The following is a 14,887-nucleotide window of genomic DNA, read 5'->3' as shown; positions in this document are numbered from 1 at the left end:
ACATGGATTCTCTGTCTGTCTCTCTCTCACACACACACACACACACCACACACACACACACACACACACACAAATATATAATGGAATCTTTCAGTTTCTCTCCATTAGTAGAATGCACTTAGCCTAGGTGTTGTACTGTGCCGAAATCATATATTTAACTATACCCATTCTTAACCACACACACACACACGCACATTGTGTGTGAAAGAGAAAAATAAAAATAATGATGTTTGTCAGTCAGAGAGAATAAGAGTGAGTAGCAACAGAAAAAAAAATAATAACTGAAGACAAAATGAAACACAAAAAGAAAATGGGACAAGGCTTGAAGCAAAAGTATTCAATATGAAAATATGGTTTCTTTTCAAGTAAAATTTAAAAAGTGTTTAGACATGAAATCGTTAATTTTTTGATCAAGTCTCTTAAACAAACATTTTGACCAGTCAGTATTCATATAAATTAGTGTCGAATTTATTTCTTGGAAATTGCATTCCCATTCGATTCTTTGTGTCCTGATCAATAGGAAGCTGTGCAAAATTAGAAACTGTTTATCATATTCTGCCTGAAGGTTTATCATTCATACTCACTTGAGTTAAATCTCAGAAGTGATCTTGTCTCTATAATTAATAACTTTTCTATTTCACCATTGACTGAAGCTATTTCTGCTGGCAATTTTTACATTACAAAATTTAAAAGCTATTTTGTCCTAACCCAAGACAGTGGCTTTTATCACACCAAATTCTCATATGTCCTAAAGATGGCAAGTTCCTCCCTCTCTAAAGTAATCATATAAAAGAAAGAAAAAAATGCACCTTTTGTAATACTCTTGACAGCAGCTTACTTCTTATTAGCATAAAATGATTAGTTACAAAATAATGGCTTTGAATAAAAATTATAATGATGACAAAACTATTACAAAATGTTCAATAAGATGAAAAAAAATGATAAAATGAAAAGAATAATCATTAAGATATTTTTTTCTGAGCTAAATATTATTTAGATTTATGGAAATTACTTCTGAAGAAAAATGTCAAATTTTTGTTAAAATATTGGTTTCTTAGTGAAGTACTAGACTAGGGTTGAGATAAAAGTTGATTAAATAGATTCTAGTATATTATTGGTATTTATTTCATGGGCATTAAATGGAGGAAACTAGATGAAATGTGAGTATACATGATGAACCATGAAGTTAAAACTTAGACAGAACTAAATTTCAGAGTTGTACTTGTGTAGAGACTTAAAATTTACTTCCCCTTCATTTTCCATAGCCTTGTCAATAATCCCTTCTCTTTCCCCTGTTCCTTGCCATATTCTCCCATCTCCTGCTTACCATCCAAGAATTTTTGTCTGCCCTGTCTTCTGTTCTCCTTCAGTTATAGGAGTAGCTCTGCAAGTTATGGGGCAATCATCACTGGTGCCACAAAAAAACAAAACAAACAAAGCAAAACAAAAAGAAAAAACAAACAAACAAAACTACCTAGTACATTCTGTAAAGTGGTTGATATTAGGAATGGCATCTTAGCTGTAGAAACCATGCCATAGTAGACACTGGTGTATGAGAGTCAAACTGTCCAACTCCTGTCAGCATAGAAGCCAGATATTAAATAATAATGGACTATTCTGATTATGCAAAAAAAAACAAAAAACAAAAAGTCCTCTAGCCGTAAAAATCATGTCAAAGTAGACACCGGTGTATGACCTTGTTCTCTAACTCATCACATTCTAACAAACCATGTCAGCATGGAAATAGGACATTAAATGATAATGAAGATGATGATGGGAAGTTTAATACCATGAAGTGTAGCAAAATAAAGCAAGAGTAAAAATCCCAATGAGATTAGTTGGCACCTGTTTTTGTTTAGTAATTGTAACAGTTTAATTTTTTTTTTAGGTAGAACTACCACACATTGATAGAGAATTCTGATTACAAATAAAAAGAAAAAAAATGGGAAAATGCTTTGCAAGTTGATTCTGTTTATCAGTTGTGCTTCATCATCGTTATCGTTCTCCAAAAGGCAGTGGAGTGACAGAAATGGTGGTGCCAGACTGAATGCCTTGAAGTGTTTAGTTACATTCCTTTATGTTGGGAGTTCTAATCCTGCTGGGAAAGACTTAGCTTTTCATCTTACCGATGTTAATTAGTACCAGGCGTGTACTGGGATCAGAATTAATCAACTATACTGCTCTTTCCCCCTGACAAAGCTTTTGGCCTTGTGCCAATGTAAGGGAACAACTTTACAATACTTCTCCCAGTGCAGTATATTCCACTTTGGTCTCAACATGGAGGGAAAGAGAGAGAGGAGGGAAGAAAGGAAAGGCGGGGAGAGAGAAAGAGAGAGCATGGGAGTGGGGGACTGAGAGAAACTAACAATGGAGGAAAAGATTTCACTAAAACTATTTAATGACTTGTTCACTGAATATTACTACATAATTTAAGTTGGCTTTGACAGTTATATCTAAAGAAATTTGATATTTTTAACGTGAGAAATCAAAGTGGATATTTTGAATAATGTTGTTTCAGGTTGATATACACCATATGTTTTATATTAGTAACCAGAGAAATTCAACATAAACATGCAAGTCATATAAACCTTGATTTTTCCCTTTTAAGAAAACTTTTGGAAAATTTGTCTTCTATTGATCTTGTTGGACATTATTTACAAAACAGCAGTCTATCTATTGATAATATTCTGATTAGTCAGGGACATCAAATGTTTTCTTTTCTTTTAGGGGGTACCTCTGATGTCTTTGGAGCTGATAAAATAAGTACAGCAGTGTATTAAGGTTGATTCACTTGATTGTAGCACTTTCCTAAAAAAAAATTATTGGTTTGCTACCCTGCACTAAACATACATCCCCTACTTCTTCCACTCACTTCTGGCACCCCTGTTCTTTTCATTCCTCCTGCCTTGTACCTTGAAAATATACTCTGATACCTCATCACCAATTTTCAGCTCCACCCTCCAATCTCTCTTCTAAAACATGAGCAGTCATATAGTTCTTAAGCAAGAAACCGGCTTTGCTCCTTTCCTCCCATATTCTTCATGCTATTCTCCTACCATAAAGTTTTACCTCTCCACTTGAGGTTCATAGTTTTGCAAGCTGCATGGCAACCTCACTTGTGCTGAAAGTATGAAAAGAAAAAAAAAGCACCCAGTACACACTTTAAAATGATTGATGTTAAGGGCTTCCAACTGTAGAATCATGCCAAACAGACACTGGAGCACAATGCAGTTCTTGGACTCATCAGATCCTTTTGAACTGTCCAACCCATGAAGCCTGAAACAATGATGATATGCCTATATATAAGGAAGAAGGATATATATATAGTGCATTGCACTGTTGAATATACTTTTCAGCACAATTTTATATTAGCAAGAATACATTTTTTTTTAACAGCATCTTGTCTCTTAGATTAAACATCTAGTAAACTTGCTTTTAGTTGGAATTTCTTTCCTTGTTTATGGTCCAATTTTTTTATTCTGAATATTTAGTTGTTATTTTTGCATAACACATGTAATATATAATGTTGGTATTCTAAATTTTATTTTGAAACTGTTGAGTTTGATAGAAAACCAAATTCTAGTCACTGTTAGTGCCTTTAGGAAAGGCAGTGGTATGAGCATGTGTTGAGGAAGGATGAGGAGCATGTTCAGAAGAGGGTGCTAGTGTTTGAGGTAAATGGACAGTAAAAGCGAGGTAGACCAAGGAAAATGTGGAGGGGACAGGTGGAGGAGGAAGAGATTGGGAGGATTGGCTTGAGAAGGGAGGACACCCAAAACTGGGCAAGATGACAAGATGGTGTGAGGGCAGTTGCTATGGCAATGTGGTATATCTGGCCACCCTCATTAACGGGGACAAAACCTAGATTCAAAATGATGGATGGTGATGATAAATACCACAAGTTTTTCATGCTTTTATTTTAGTTAATTCCAAGTCAGCTTTGATTGAGCCAAGACCTGTGGTCAAAGGTTTTTCAGCAATGACTGTATCATTTTTTTTAATAATGTATCTGAGACTACAAAATCTTGTGTGTCTTTCATGTCAACAAATATTATAGGCTGTGATTCACTAGAGATTTAGCTGCTGTTCTTGGAGGTTGAGTAACTACAGAGGAGAGGATTCTTTGTTTATATTTTGTAGTTATTTATTTGTATATAACAAACAACCTGCATTTCAACCAATTCAAAAATCAGATGTTTGTTACTCAACAGAGTTTTTAGAATTTCAAAATAGTTTTTTATGTAGAGTTTTTGAAGTTATTGAAATATTTTTTTTTTGTTTTTATTTATTTAGTTTCTCAATTATTTTGCTTTTGGTTTGTAAATTCTTTCCCTGGAGACAAATAGATTTATACAGGTCATAGTATCATGTGAATCAGAATGCAAATGTTTTTTATGTCTGTAGTCTGTAACTTGTGATAATTTATTCAGAAAGGTGGGGGGGGGGGAATGCAGTATTTTCCACTCTACTGATGAAATATAATATATAAAAATTGTAATGTAAGAAACATTCGTAATGATGATGGAAAATGTAAATAAATTGTAAATTCATATTTTATTTTTATATTTTTTCATGCAAAAAAAAGAAAAGAATAAGAAAAAGTACATATTTTGAAGCACTGCTTAAAACCGAGTGGAAATTTAGAACATAGAACACCAAACATACATACATATGTGTGTGTGTGTGTATATATATATACACACACACACACACATATATACATGCACACACATGCACGTACACATATACATGTACATACACATACACGCACTCACACACACATATGCACACATACACACTTTCTCACATACATACAAACATAGACCTTAAAATTCTTTTCTTTTTCTTATCAGTTTCATCATATAAATTTTCACATCAAATCTTAAGCGCTCTAATTAATAAGATAAGGCAGTAACTAATTAAATAATGAATGCTTATTTCATTTTAACTCTAGCTCTTTATAGTAATCTTTCAGTATACCTGTTTTTTTTTTCATTTTTGAATTTCAATTGAGTTTACTGAAAAAAAGTAACCTCATTCCTGCCTCTGAGAAATAGACCAATAAACCATAAATTATCTTTACAGTCACTCCTCTTAATAATTTTATTTACCAAATCCTTGAAACAGCATGTGGTAATAATAATAATAATAATAATCATTGTCACTATCATCATCAGCATCTTAGAGTCTGAGATACCGATTGTGTTGCCTCAGTATCCTTATGCCAACTTGTTTAGTTCGTGATATCATTCTGTTTTTAAGATGTTTACTAAATAACCACTTTACATCATATTTCATCACTGTTGAAATGGGTTGAGAGATGAAACTTGGCACAGATGTGCAGAACATTTCAACTTGCTAGTAAGCCTGCTAGCCTTCATCTTCTTCCTTCTCCTTCTCTTCTTCTCTGTGGCTGTAGTGGCAAGCGGTAATTGTACAGTGTGTGTGTGGGGTGGGGTGGGGGATACTCTCCTTATTAAGTGTTATGTTTACATGGGATTCTTGTGGAAATGGTTTTTATGAGCCTTGGTTGCTATTATTTGCAACTACTGGAGCTTTTTTCTCAATTACTTAATGTACAGTGACCACAAGATACAGTTTTAATGGTTGCATTTCCTCTTTATTTCATTTTCTGTCCGAGTTTTGGTAAGTGATTTCCTTTTTTTGCACCCCTTCCTCTGTATTATCTGGACTAGCAAACCTAATAAGATTTTTTGCCTTTTATCCATTACTTATTTCAGTCACTGGACTGTGACCACATTGGAGCATCATTTTGAAGAGCTGTATTTTTTTCTTTTTTCTTTCAAAGTCTGGGACAATTCTGTTAGTCTCTTCACTGAACTACTAAGTTACAGGGACAGCAACACCAGTTGTCAAGTGGTGGGGACAGTGGGGACAAAAGCACTCACCTATGCACATGCGCGCGCGCACACACACACACACACATGTATGTATGTATGTGTATGTGTGTGTGTATGATGGGCTTCCACACACTTTGTCTACCAAATTCACTCATAAGGCATTGGTCAGCTTGAGGCTGTTGTAGAAGACACTTGCCCTAGGTGCCATGTAGTGGGACTGAACCTGAAACCATATGGTTGTATGGTGAGCATTTTAACCACACAACCATAATTAGTTATAAAATAGTTTTGTCTGAAAAATTAGTAATTAGTAGTATATTTGAATTTTTTATATTTCACAAAGAGTTAAGGCAGTGAGGTGGCTGAATCATTAGCATGCTGAGCAAAATGCTTAGCAACATTTCATCCCTCTTTACATTCTGAGTTCAAATTCTGCTGGGGTCCACTTTGCTTTTCATCCTTTTGAGGATTGATAAAATAAGTGCCAGTTCAGCACTTGAGGGATTGATGTAATTGACTTATCCCATCCCTTGAACTTGCTGGTTTTGTGCTAAAATTTGAAACCAATATTTCACAAAGAGAAAAAAAATTTGTTATGTTGCTGTTTTCTTTTAGTAGTTATGTAGTATGAAATGACTGATTAGATAACAAATCTTTAATTAATGAAATTAAATCTCTCTGTATGAGTTTTGTTGTCTTTTCTTTGTGAATGATACTTAACCCTTTTGTTACTGTATTTATTTTGAGATGCTCTGTGTTTCTTTCAATTACTTTAAATAGAATGAAGAATTTAGTAAAATAACTTAGTTATCATTCAGCTGGTGTTAGAAACATAAAGTGTGACTAAGGTTTGGTGGAAAATTTTAATTCAAAACTTATGAAAACAAAAAATTTGTAGCCAGAGCCTGTTTCAGTCAGGTTGGTAACGAAAGGGTTAACCCTTTTCTTTTTACCATGTTTCTGTTGAAATTACATTGCTTTTGTTTCAATTATCATTATCATCATTTAACATCTGTGTTCCATGCTGGCATAGGATGGATGGTTCAACAGGATTCAATGAGCTGAAGGGTTGTGAAGAAATTTTGAGTATTTAGGCCCAGGCATGGTGGGGTGGTTAAATAGTTTGCTTCCTGACTACATGATTTTGAGTTTAGTCCTATTGCATGACAGGATCTGACTAGTCCTAGGGCTACAGACATTAAAAAAAAAACATTTGCATTCTAATTCACATAATACTATAATCTGCATAAATGTATTTGTCTTTTAGAGAAGAGTTTATAAAACAAAACCTAAACCAAAATAATTGAAAAACTATTTATGGAGTCTCCATTGTAAGCTTTGGCATGGTATCTATGGCTGGGCACCCTTCCTAAGGAACTGTTGTTAAACCGATGTTTGGGACTTAAATTGATACAAGATTTAGATGGGAACTTTTAATTTAGATCACTTTTAAACAGAAAGCTTGCATCATTGAACCAGTGGGTGGGTAGTATCAAGTGGGTTGATATCAAAAGTGTTAATAATTGTATTTGCTTCAGATTACCTAGCTAGAAGTGCTAGATTTTCTAAGTAAGTTATCTGTGATAGATTGCTATGTTTGCAAGGGGACATTTGTCTCGTGTTTGTTTAACATTTGAATATTGAAGAAGTCATTTTACACAAAATGCTTTATTCAATAAAAACAAACTTCCCAGCACTTTTCTTATTATATGTCTTTAAAAAATAAGACTTAAGAAATCAATGCTACTTCTTAGTGTTTATTCACTATTTGATTGGATTTTATGAGAAATATGTTTAGTATTCACCTTCTTTCACTTCAGTTTTGCTTTAGTTGTATTAACATTGTTAACAAAGTCGATAGCGCTTGCATAAAATACCCTGCAGTATTCAGTTACATCTCTTTAACTTCATCATCATCATTGTTTAACGTTCGCTTTCTATTCTATCATGGGTTGGACAATTTGACTCATTCTGATCTGGCAAAGTTTCTATAGCTGGATGCCCTTCCTAATGCCAACCACTCCGAGAGTGTAGTGGGTGCTTTTAGTAGTAATAATATTCTTGATGCTGATGATGATGATAATAATGATATTAAAAAACTTTGCCTAGGTCAACATTGGCTTTATTTCTTTTAGAGATTAGTAAAATAAAATTATCCTTCAAGTACCCTATTTGTGCCTGTGTTACAAATATTTGTAATTAGAGAAATATAGAAAATGATTTGCTTTACACATGCTATTTATTTTCAAGTGTGTGTGTATTATTTGGTATTATTGATCAGCTTGTTCAAAAGTGGTAAAATATTTACTGATTGTGGGGTTCTATTAAGCAGATTGAAAATGTATTGATAGTATTGATTTGACTAGGACTTTAGGTTTTGCCTTTAATGGTGTATTTAATCAAGGGTTCAAGTCAAATTAATTCTAAGAACTTTCAAGAATCCGTGTGTGTGTGTGTGTGTGTGTGTGTGTGTGTGTGTGTGTGTGTGTGTTAGATAATGTTTACTGATTTAATAAATATATTTGTGCAATGTAGAATGTTTTCATTCATTTGTCTTATGAAGACAGCCTGGTTGCACCAAATGAAACTTTATCTCAGAATTAAAGAATCAATTGTTACATTCGTACTAAAATTGATGTCTGGAATTGATATCCTTTGTTTTAGAGATGGAAGAAATTTTGAGTGTATAGGTGTAGACATAGTGGACTGGTTGAGAATTTTGCTTCCCAACAACATGGTTTGCGCTTCAGTCTCACTGCATGGCATTTGGGTAGATGTCTTCTGCTATAATCCTGGATCCATCAAACCCTTGTAAGTGAAAGAAGCCAGTTGCATGTATGCTTGCATACATGTATGTGCATATATCATCATTAGCACCACCATTTAATGCCTGTTTCTCTATACTTCTTTGGGTTGGATGGTTTTACAGAAACTAGCAAGCCAAAACACTGCTTCAAGCTCCAAAGTCTGCTTTGGCATGGTTTTTATTACTGAATGTCCTTCCTAATGCCTGCTACTTTTCAGTGTGTACTGGGTGCTTTTTTCATGACATCAGTACTTTGTGGAGGTCATCAAGTAAATTGTAAGACAAGGCCCCTCTACTGAGTGGGTGGGTAGGTGTGTTATCGAGGGAGGTGGCTTTATGCCAACACACACACTTCCAAGCTAAACTTAACATGTCTTATGTAACACATACAATTACTGATTAGTTTTTTTTCTCTGGTCTAATTAATTACCAGTGGTCGTTTGCATCATTGCGGATGTGTGTGTGTGTGTTTGTTTCGTTGCCTTGACATTGTATGAAAGTTGTAAACAAGTAATCACTGTTATATAAGCTGTGTCCCTTGTTTCTAGTGTTTTGTGAAAACATGTCCAGCCGTATTGAAATACTACCTTGCTTGGAAACAAGGTGAGTGTTAGTAGCAGTAAGTGCATTTGGCCATAGAAACTCTACATTAACAAATTCCCTCTGTTTAACCCATGCAAGCATGGTACAGTGGACTTTATAACGATGATGGTGCTCTATCATCAAGTGTAAATTTAATAGAGTTTTAGTAGTTATTTTAGGTATCCATGATTTATTACGGCTAATAATATTTCTTTTATAAGATGGTGAGCACCAACTTCCATTCTTAATGTTATTCACTTAGCTCTGCTGCATTGATTTATCATTATTGCATCGCCTTTTGTAGAGTAATGATAAGCTTATCTTTTTAAATGTAGATTATGTTAATGTTTGCAAGTAATTGCTTTTGTAATTTAACATATTAAGAAATGAAACTCTCTTCGTTTATGGTGATTATTTTCAGTTGTTTCCTGATTTTAAGAATCAATTTCATGCATTCGTGTGTGTGTGTGTGTGTGTTGTAAGGATAAGGATGGAAAAAAACAAAACAAAAAAACTATCTTGTTTCTTGTTTTTTTTTCTTCCACATCTCAAGTTACTTCATGTTGATGGTGCTGGTGTGAGATATGTTGGCAATGGTATTAAGATGGATCAGTTTACCTAAATATAAATTTAATCTGAATTATCATGCTGCAGTGACCTTTCAGTATAAAGCGGTTTAAATATATCATTGTAGCTAATAACATATTCCCTTATATTGATAGTAAAAAAAAATGGTTCAGACTATTCTTTTATAGGGGAAATGCACAGGATTACATCATCTTTACTTTTATGTGGCTGAGAGTTGTTTGCAGCCTTTTATGGATTGCAACAGAGGGAGACCAACAGTTTTTTTCCCCCCATTAGTATCAAATTTCGAAGCTTAAACTCTAGTTTATAAAGAAATTTTTTTTTTTAAAACAACTTTATTCCTTTTGTTACTATATTTCTGTGGAAATAAACTGTTTTTATTTCAATTAATTTGGAAACTAATTAAAAATTTTGTAAGATAACTTTGCCATTATTAAGCTAGTGTTTAGGATATAAAGTAACATGAAATTTTGATGGAAAGTTTTGTTATCTATTTCTGTTGAAATATACTGCCTGTATATCACTTAATCTTGGAAATAATTAAAAATTTAGTAAAATACCTCTGTCATTATTTTTAACTGGTGTTTAGGATGAAATTAACATGTAATTTTGATGGGAGGGTTTAATATATATCACTTTTAAACAGGAAGTTTCTATCATAGACCTAAGAGTGATCTTGGGTAGTTTAGTACTGGAAGGGTTAAGCAGTGCAGGCTAGAATTTAGTTAAAATATGTGAGTTGTTAACAATAAATGAAGATGAGATGAAACTTTATGTAACACATACTTTATGTAACACATACTTATGTAACACATAAGTTGTTTAATGCTTCTATTATATTTCGGGAAATCATCCCATTATCAAATATAAGATAGAAAATATTCAAGGGTCTTGAGAAAAAGTGCTATTGTTGATAGGCAAAAGAATTGTTGTTGTGACCCCCTTTGGTCATGAATGACCTTGGGATTGCACCTAGAAAGTTACCCTCCGAGGCACAAGTCTGGGCAAGGTTGTTTATGGAAGACAAGCAGTCACCTACGCATACCAGCCTCCCCTCTCCACGTCACTGATATTATCCAAGGGAAAAGCAAAGGCCGATACAGTTTGACACCAGTGACGTCGCAGTTCATTTATTAACGTGCAAGTGGCTGAGCACTTCACAGATGTGCGTACCTTTCACGTAGTTTTCGAGGAGATCCAGCGTGACAAAGAGTGTGACAAGGCTGGCCCTTTGAAATACAGGTACAACAGAAACAGGAAGAAAGAGTGAGAGAAAGTTGTGGTGAAAGAGTACAACAGGGCCCCCCCCCACACACACACCTGCCGGAACCTTGTGGAGCTTTAGGTGTTTTCACTCAATAAACACAATGCCCAGTCTGGGAATCGAAACCGCGATCCTACGACCGCGAGTCCGCTGCCCTAACCACTGGGCCATTGCGCCTCCACAGGCAAAAGAATATACTTCTGTTATTCAATGAAATTTGATTGTTTCCATTTTGTTTTCCATATCACTGATAATCAAAATAATTTTTTTCTCCCTTCAGAGATAAAATTGATTCTTTCAGAATGTGTTTTGAACGCTAATTCCAAATTTATTTTTCATCTTTTCCTCTTGTATGTCTAATTTTTGGAATATGAATTTTATGCATTACTTGAATTGAATCACAGCATACACATGATTAGTTCATAAATAATTAATGTTATGCTCATTTGTATTTTATAAATTCAATGCTAGGAATGCATGTAATTGAAGAATATACATTATACAAGTTTTTAGGTCAACTCAAGATGGCACAAACATCATGCACACACGCACACATGCACGCGCGTGCACGCCCACACATGTACAGACATGCAGTGGCTATCAACTCCTAGCCAAATATGATCATCACTAACAAATTATCTTATCATCATCATCATCATTTAACGTCTGTTGTCTATGCTGGCATGAGTTGGATGGTTTGACTGGGCTGGCATGCTGGAAGGCTGCACCAGACTCCAGTCGGATTTGGCATGGTTTTCTATGGCTGGATGCCCTTCCTAACACTAACCACTCTGAGAGTGTAACAGTTGCTTTTACATGACACCAGGATGTGTTTATGTGCCACCGGCACAGGTACCGATTTGGATGACATTGGTATCTGCCATGACTGATTTTGCTTTGCTTGATGAGTCTTCTTCTCAAGCACAACATAATGCCAAAGGTCTTGGTTATTGCTTCCGTTAGACCCAACACTTAAAAGGAACTCAGCCACTTCGCCTCTGTTAGACCCAACACTTGAATGGAACTCAGCTACTTTGCCTCTGTGAGGCTCAACATTCAAAAGATGTTCTTTATGTGCCACCAGCATGGATGCATTTGGTTTGACAGGTCCTCTCAAGAGGGGACTGTCAATTTGGGTAGCTGTTCCCTCAATTGGGTCAACATTTGGCAGACTCTCCTCCCATTCATTCTCCACATTCAGCAGTCTTTCATAATGGCATCTCCAAGCCTCTTTCTTTGCAGATTCCTTAAAAGTGCACCATCATCCATGCAGATACATTTCTCTCCTATGGCATCACAATTTTCTCTCACACACTGTCTTGCAATCTGAAATACTTCAGTTCTTTGGTCCTCATGATGCTGAACATAGGCAAACTTCTTCTTTTCTGCTTCATGCTTGGCTAGATATATCTGTCTCCTAGCTTCTCTTATGGCTATCTGATACAGTTCCCTACTGCCCCCACACTTCCAGGCCTTCTAAGCCTGTTTCTTTGCTCTAATGGCTTTGTTTTCGGTATTTTTCCACCACCACATTACTCTAGGTCTGGAAGGGACTTTGCACCAGCCACAAATTTGGTCTGTGGCACTCAGCAAACTGTCTCACAGGAATTCCCAGTTGCCCTCTATGTCACAAGTTTGTAGATCCTCCTCCCTCTCATCAAATTTCTCAATTAGGATGTTCCTAAGATATTAAAGACAATGGCTGTCAGCAATTCCCATGCTGAAATTCAAAGTCAATAACAGCTTGTGCAATACTGCTAAAACTCTCACCCACAGAGCCTAGTAGTTTGAAAAGATCTCTGGCTTTACAATGAAGCAACTGTTATTTTGTATTTTCCCTCTCTTAAAGAGATGTCTAAACAAAAACTAGGGGTCTCTCTACTGTGTTCATCTGACCCTTGACAGTTTTATTTTCCGTTCTGCTGGGTGTCCAACAAAAACTACCCTCCTTACCAAGCAGGCTTGGTAGAGTTGACTACTTAGTCACTGACAGCCTAGCCATGCAACAGGTTATAACTGGGTTACAGGTTACCAGTAGCACTAAGAGTGAACTTAGACACACAGACACATATGACTGGATTTTTTTAGTTTCCATCTACCAAATCTACTTACAAGGCTTTCGTTGACACTGGGCTGTATTAGAAGATACTTGTCCAAGGTAAGCCTGAACACAAAACCATGTAGTGGAGAAGCAAACTTCTTAACCACACAGTTATACCTGTTTTAAATATGGTTTTATAAACTTGGTCAGAGCTGTCCATGTTGCCTCATCCACAATTGTCAGCAGTTATATTTTTTATTCCAAACTCCCTAAATACAGTAATACCTTGGTAGCACTATAGATATATTTCTAAAAATGCAGTGCTAAAAGATGCAACACTGGGGGATGTATCTTAAATATAGATACATAGTAACATAGCATAGAGATATAAGATTGATAGGCTATTTTTAACAGTGATGCAGACACAAATGAAGACGATAAACATTGCCAAATGGCTGAGAAATCCAGAGCTTTACTGTCAAACTCTCCAAACACTTAAGAACTTTAGATAACCTCACATGTGATATGATGTTACTTATCATAATCTAAATTTATACAGGAATCAGAAAATTAGTTGAATTACTTGAGGTCTAATATTTTAAAATTATTGAGTGATTTGAATTGACTTTAATCAGAATTATACAAGTCTAAACAGCCTTAATTCAGTTGAAAAGCTGTAGTGTGAAGAATATAGGACAGACAAAAAGAGCTATGCCTGGGATTAGGATCTAAGCTGAGGGCTCCCCCCCCCCACACTTATTGGTTACTTTTTAAAGAACACATCTAATGTTGTCTTCATTTTGTGAGTTGCAAGACACCTGTGCTTATTCCTCTATTATATTTAGCCTCCCAACACCTTGGTATAAAGCTATCTCTATCCTATCACAAATACTCTCTTCACTTAGTTGAAGAGTCTTTCTTTACTCTTGTTATTTTTGTGACTGGCAAGTTACTTTGTGACCTCAGTAGTGCTGGTGGCAAGGGGGAAAAAAGCATCCAATATGCTCTGTAAAGTGGTTGGCATTAGAAGGGCATCCAGTTGTAGAAACTACACTAAAGCTGACATTGGCACTTGATGCAGTTCTGCAAAGTCACTGGATTCTATCAAACTGTCCAACCCATTCCAGTATGGAAAATGGATATCTGATGATGATGATATGTGTTTGCAAAGTTGTCAGTATGTTGATGCTTGAATTTATACTGTTTTTAATTAGTTTAATTGGTCTGGAAAATATCTTAGATTTCATTTTAATGAAGTTTACTTTATTTACTAAATAAGATACCTGATGCTATTGAAATTGTTGCTTTTTTTCTTTTTTTTAGATTTTTGGACAACTATCAAAATTAGAAATTTTGTAACGTAAATACAAAATTGGAAGAACTAATTTTAGTGATTTGCAAAAAATGCTTTAGAGATTAGCAATATGGAAACTTTATATCAAAAGCTTTGTCTATATCTAATGCAACCATTTTAATGCTGAATTGCTGAAAAAGAACATTTAGAGATATGCAATTCACTGTTCTGTCTGTTATCCTTTACTTGTTTTGGCCATAAAACTGTGGTTATGTTAGGGCACCACCTTAACCCTGGTACATATTCTACCTGTCTATTGTAGAACTGCCAAGTTGCAGAAAGAAACCAGCACTATTTGCCCAGCAGTGGTGGAAGAAAAGCGTCCCATCCTACATATATATTTATGTGATGGACTTCCACATTTGCCTTTAAATTTACTTACAAGGCATTG

At 35.1% G+C, this 14,887-nt stretch overlaps 1 protein-coding gene across 6 annotated transcripts in view; it reads left to right on the top strand.

Moving 5' to 3' along the window:
• The window catches only part of LOC115223178 (protein FAM13A), a 288,109-nt gene that overhangs the window by 86,012 nt on the left and 187,210 nt on the right, over positions 1-14,887 (top strand). The window contains exon 1 of one of the 6 annotated variants that reach the window (XM_036499815.1): positions 5,628-5,646. The exons of the other annotated variants lie outside the window; for them this stretch is intronic. The gene's annotated coding sequence lies outside the window, so the exon portion shown is untranslated. Of the gene's footprint in view, positions 1-5,627; positions 5,647-14,887 lie in introns of those variants that run through there. 6 annotated transcript variants of the gene reach the window in all.

The sequence above is a fragment of the Octopus sinensis genome, linkage group LG2, assembly GCF_006345805.1.
Source record: "Octopus sinensis linkage group LG2, ASM634580v1, whole genome shotgun sequence".
In the NCBI taxonomy this organism is placed as follows: domain Eukaryota; kingdom Metazoa; phylum Mollusca; class Cephalopoda; order Octopoda; family Octopodidae; genus Octopus; species Octopus sinensis.
The sequence above is the reverse complement of the archived record's forward strand: the minus strand, read 5'-3'. Positions and strand labels throughout refer to the sequence as shown.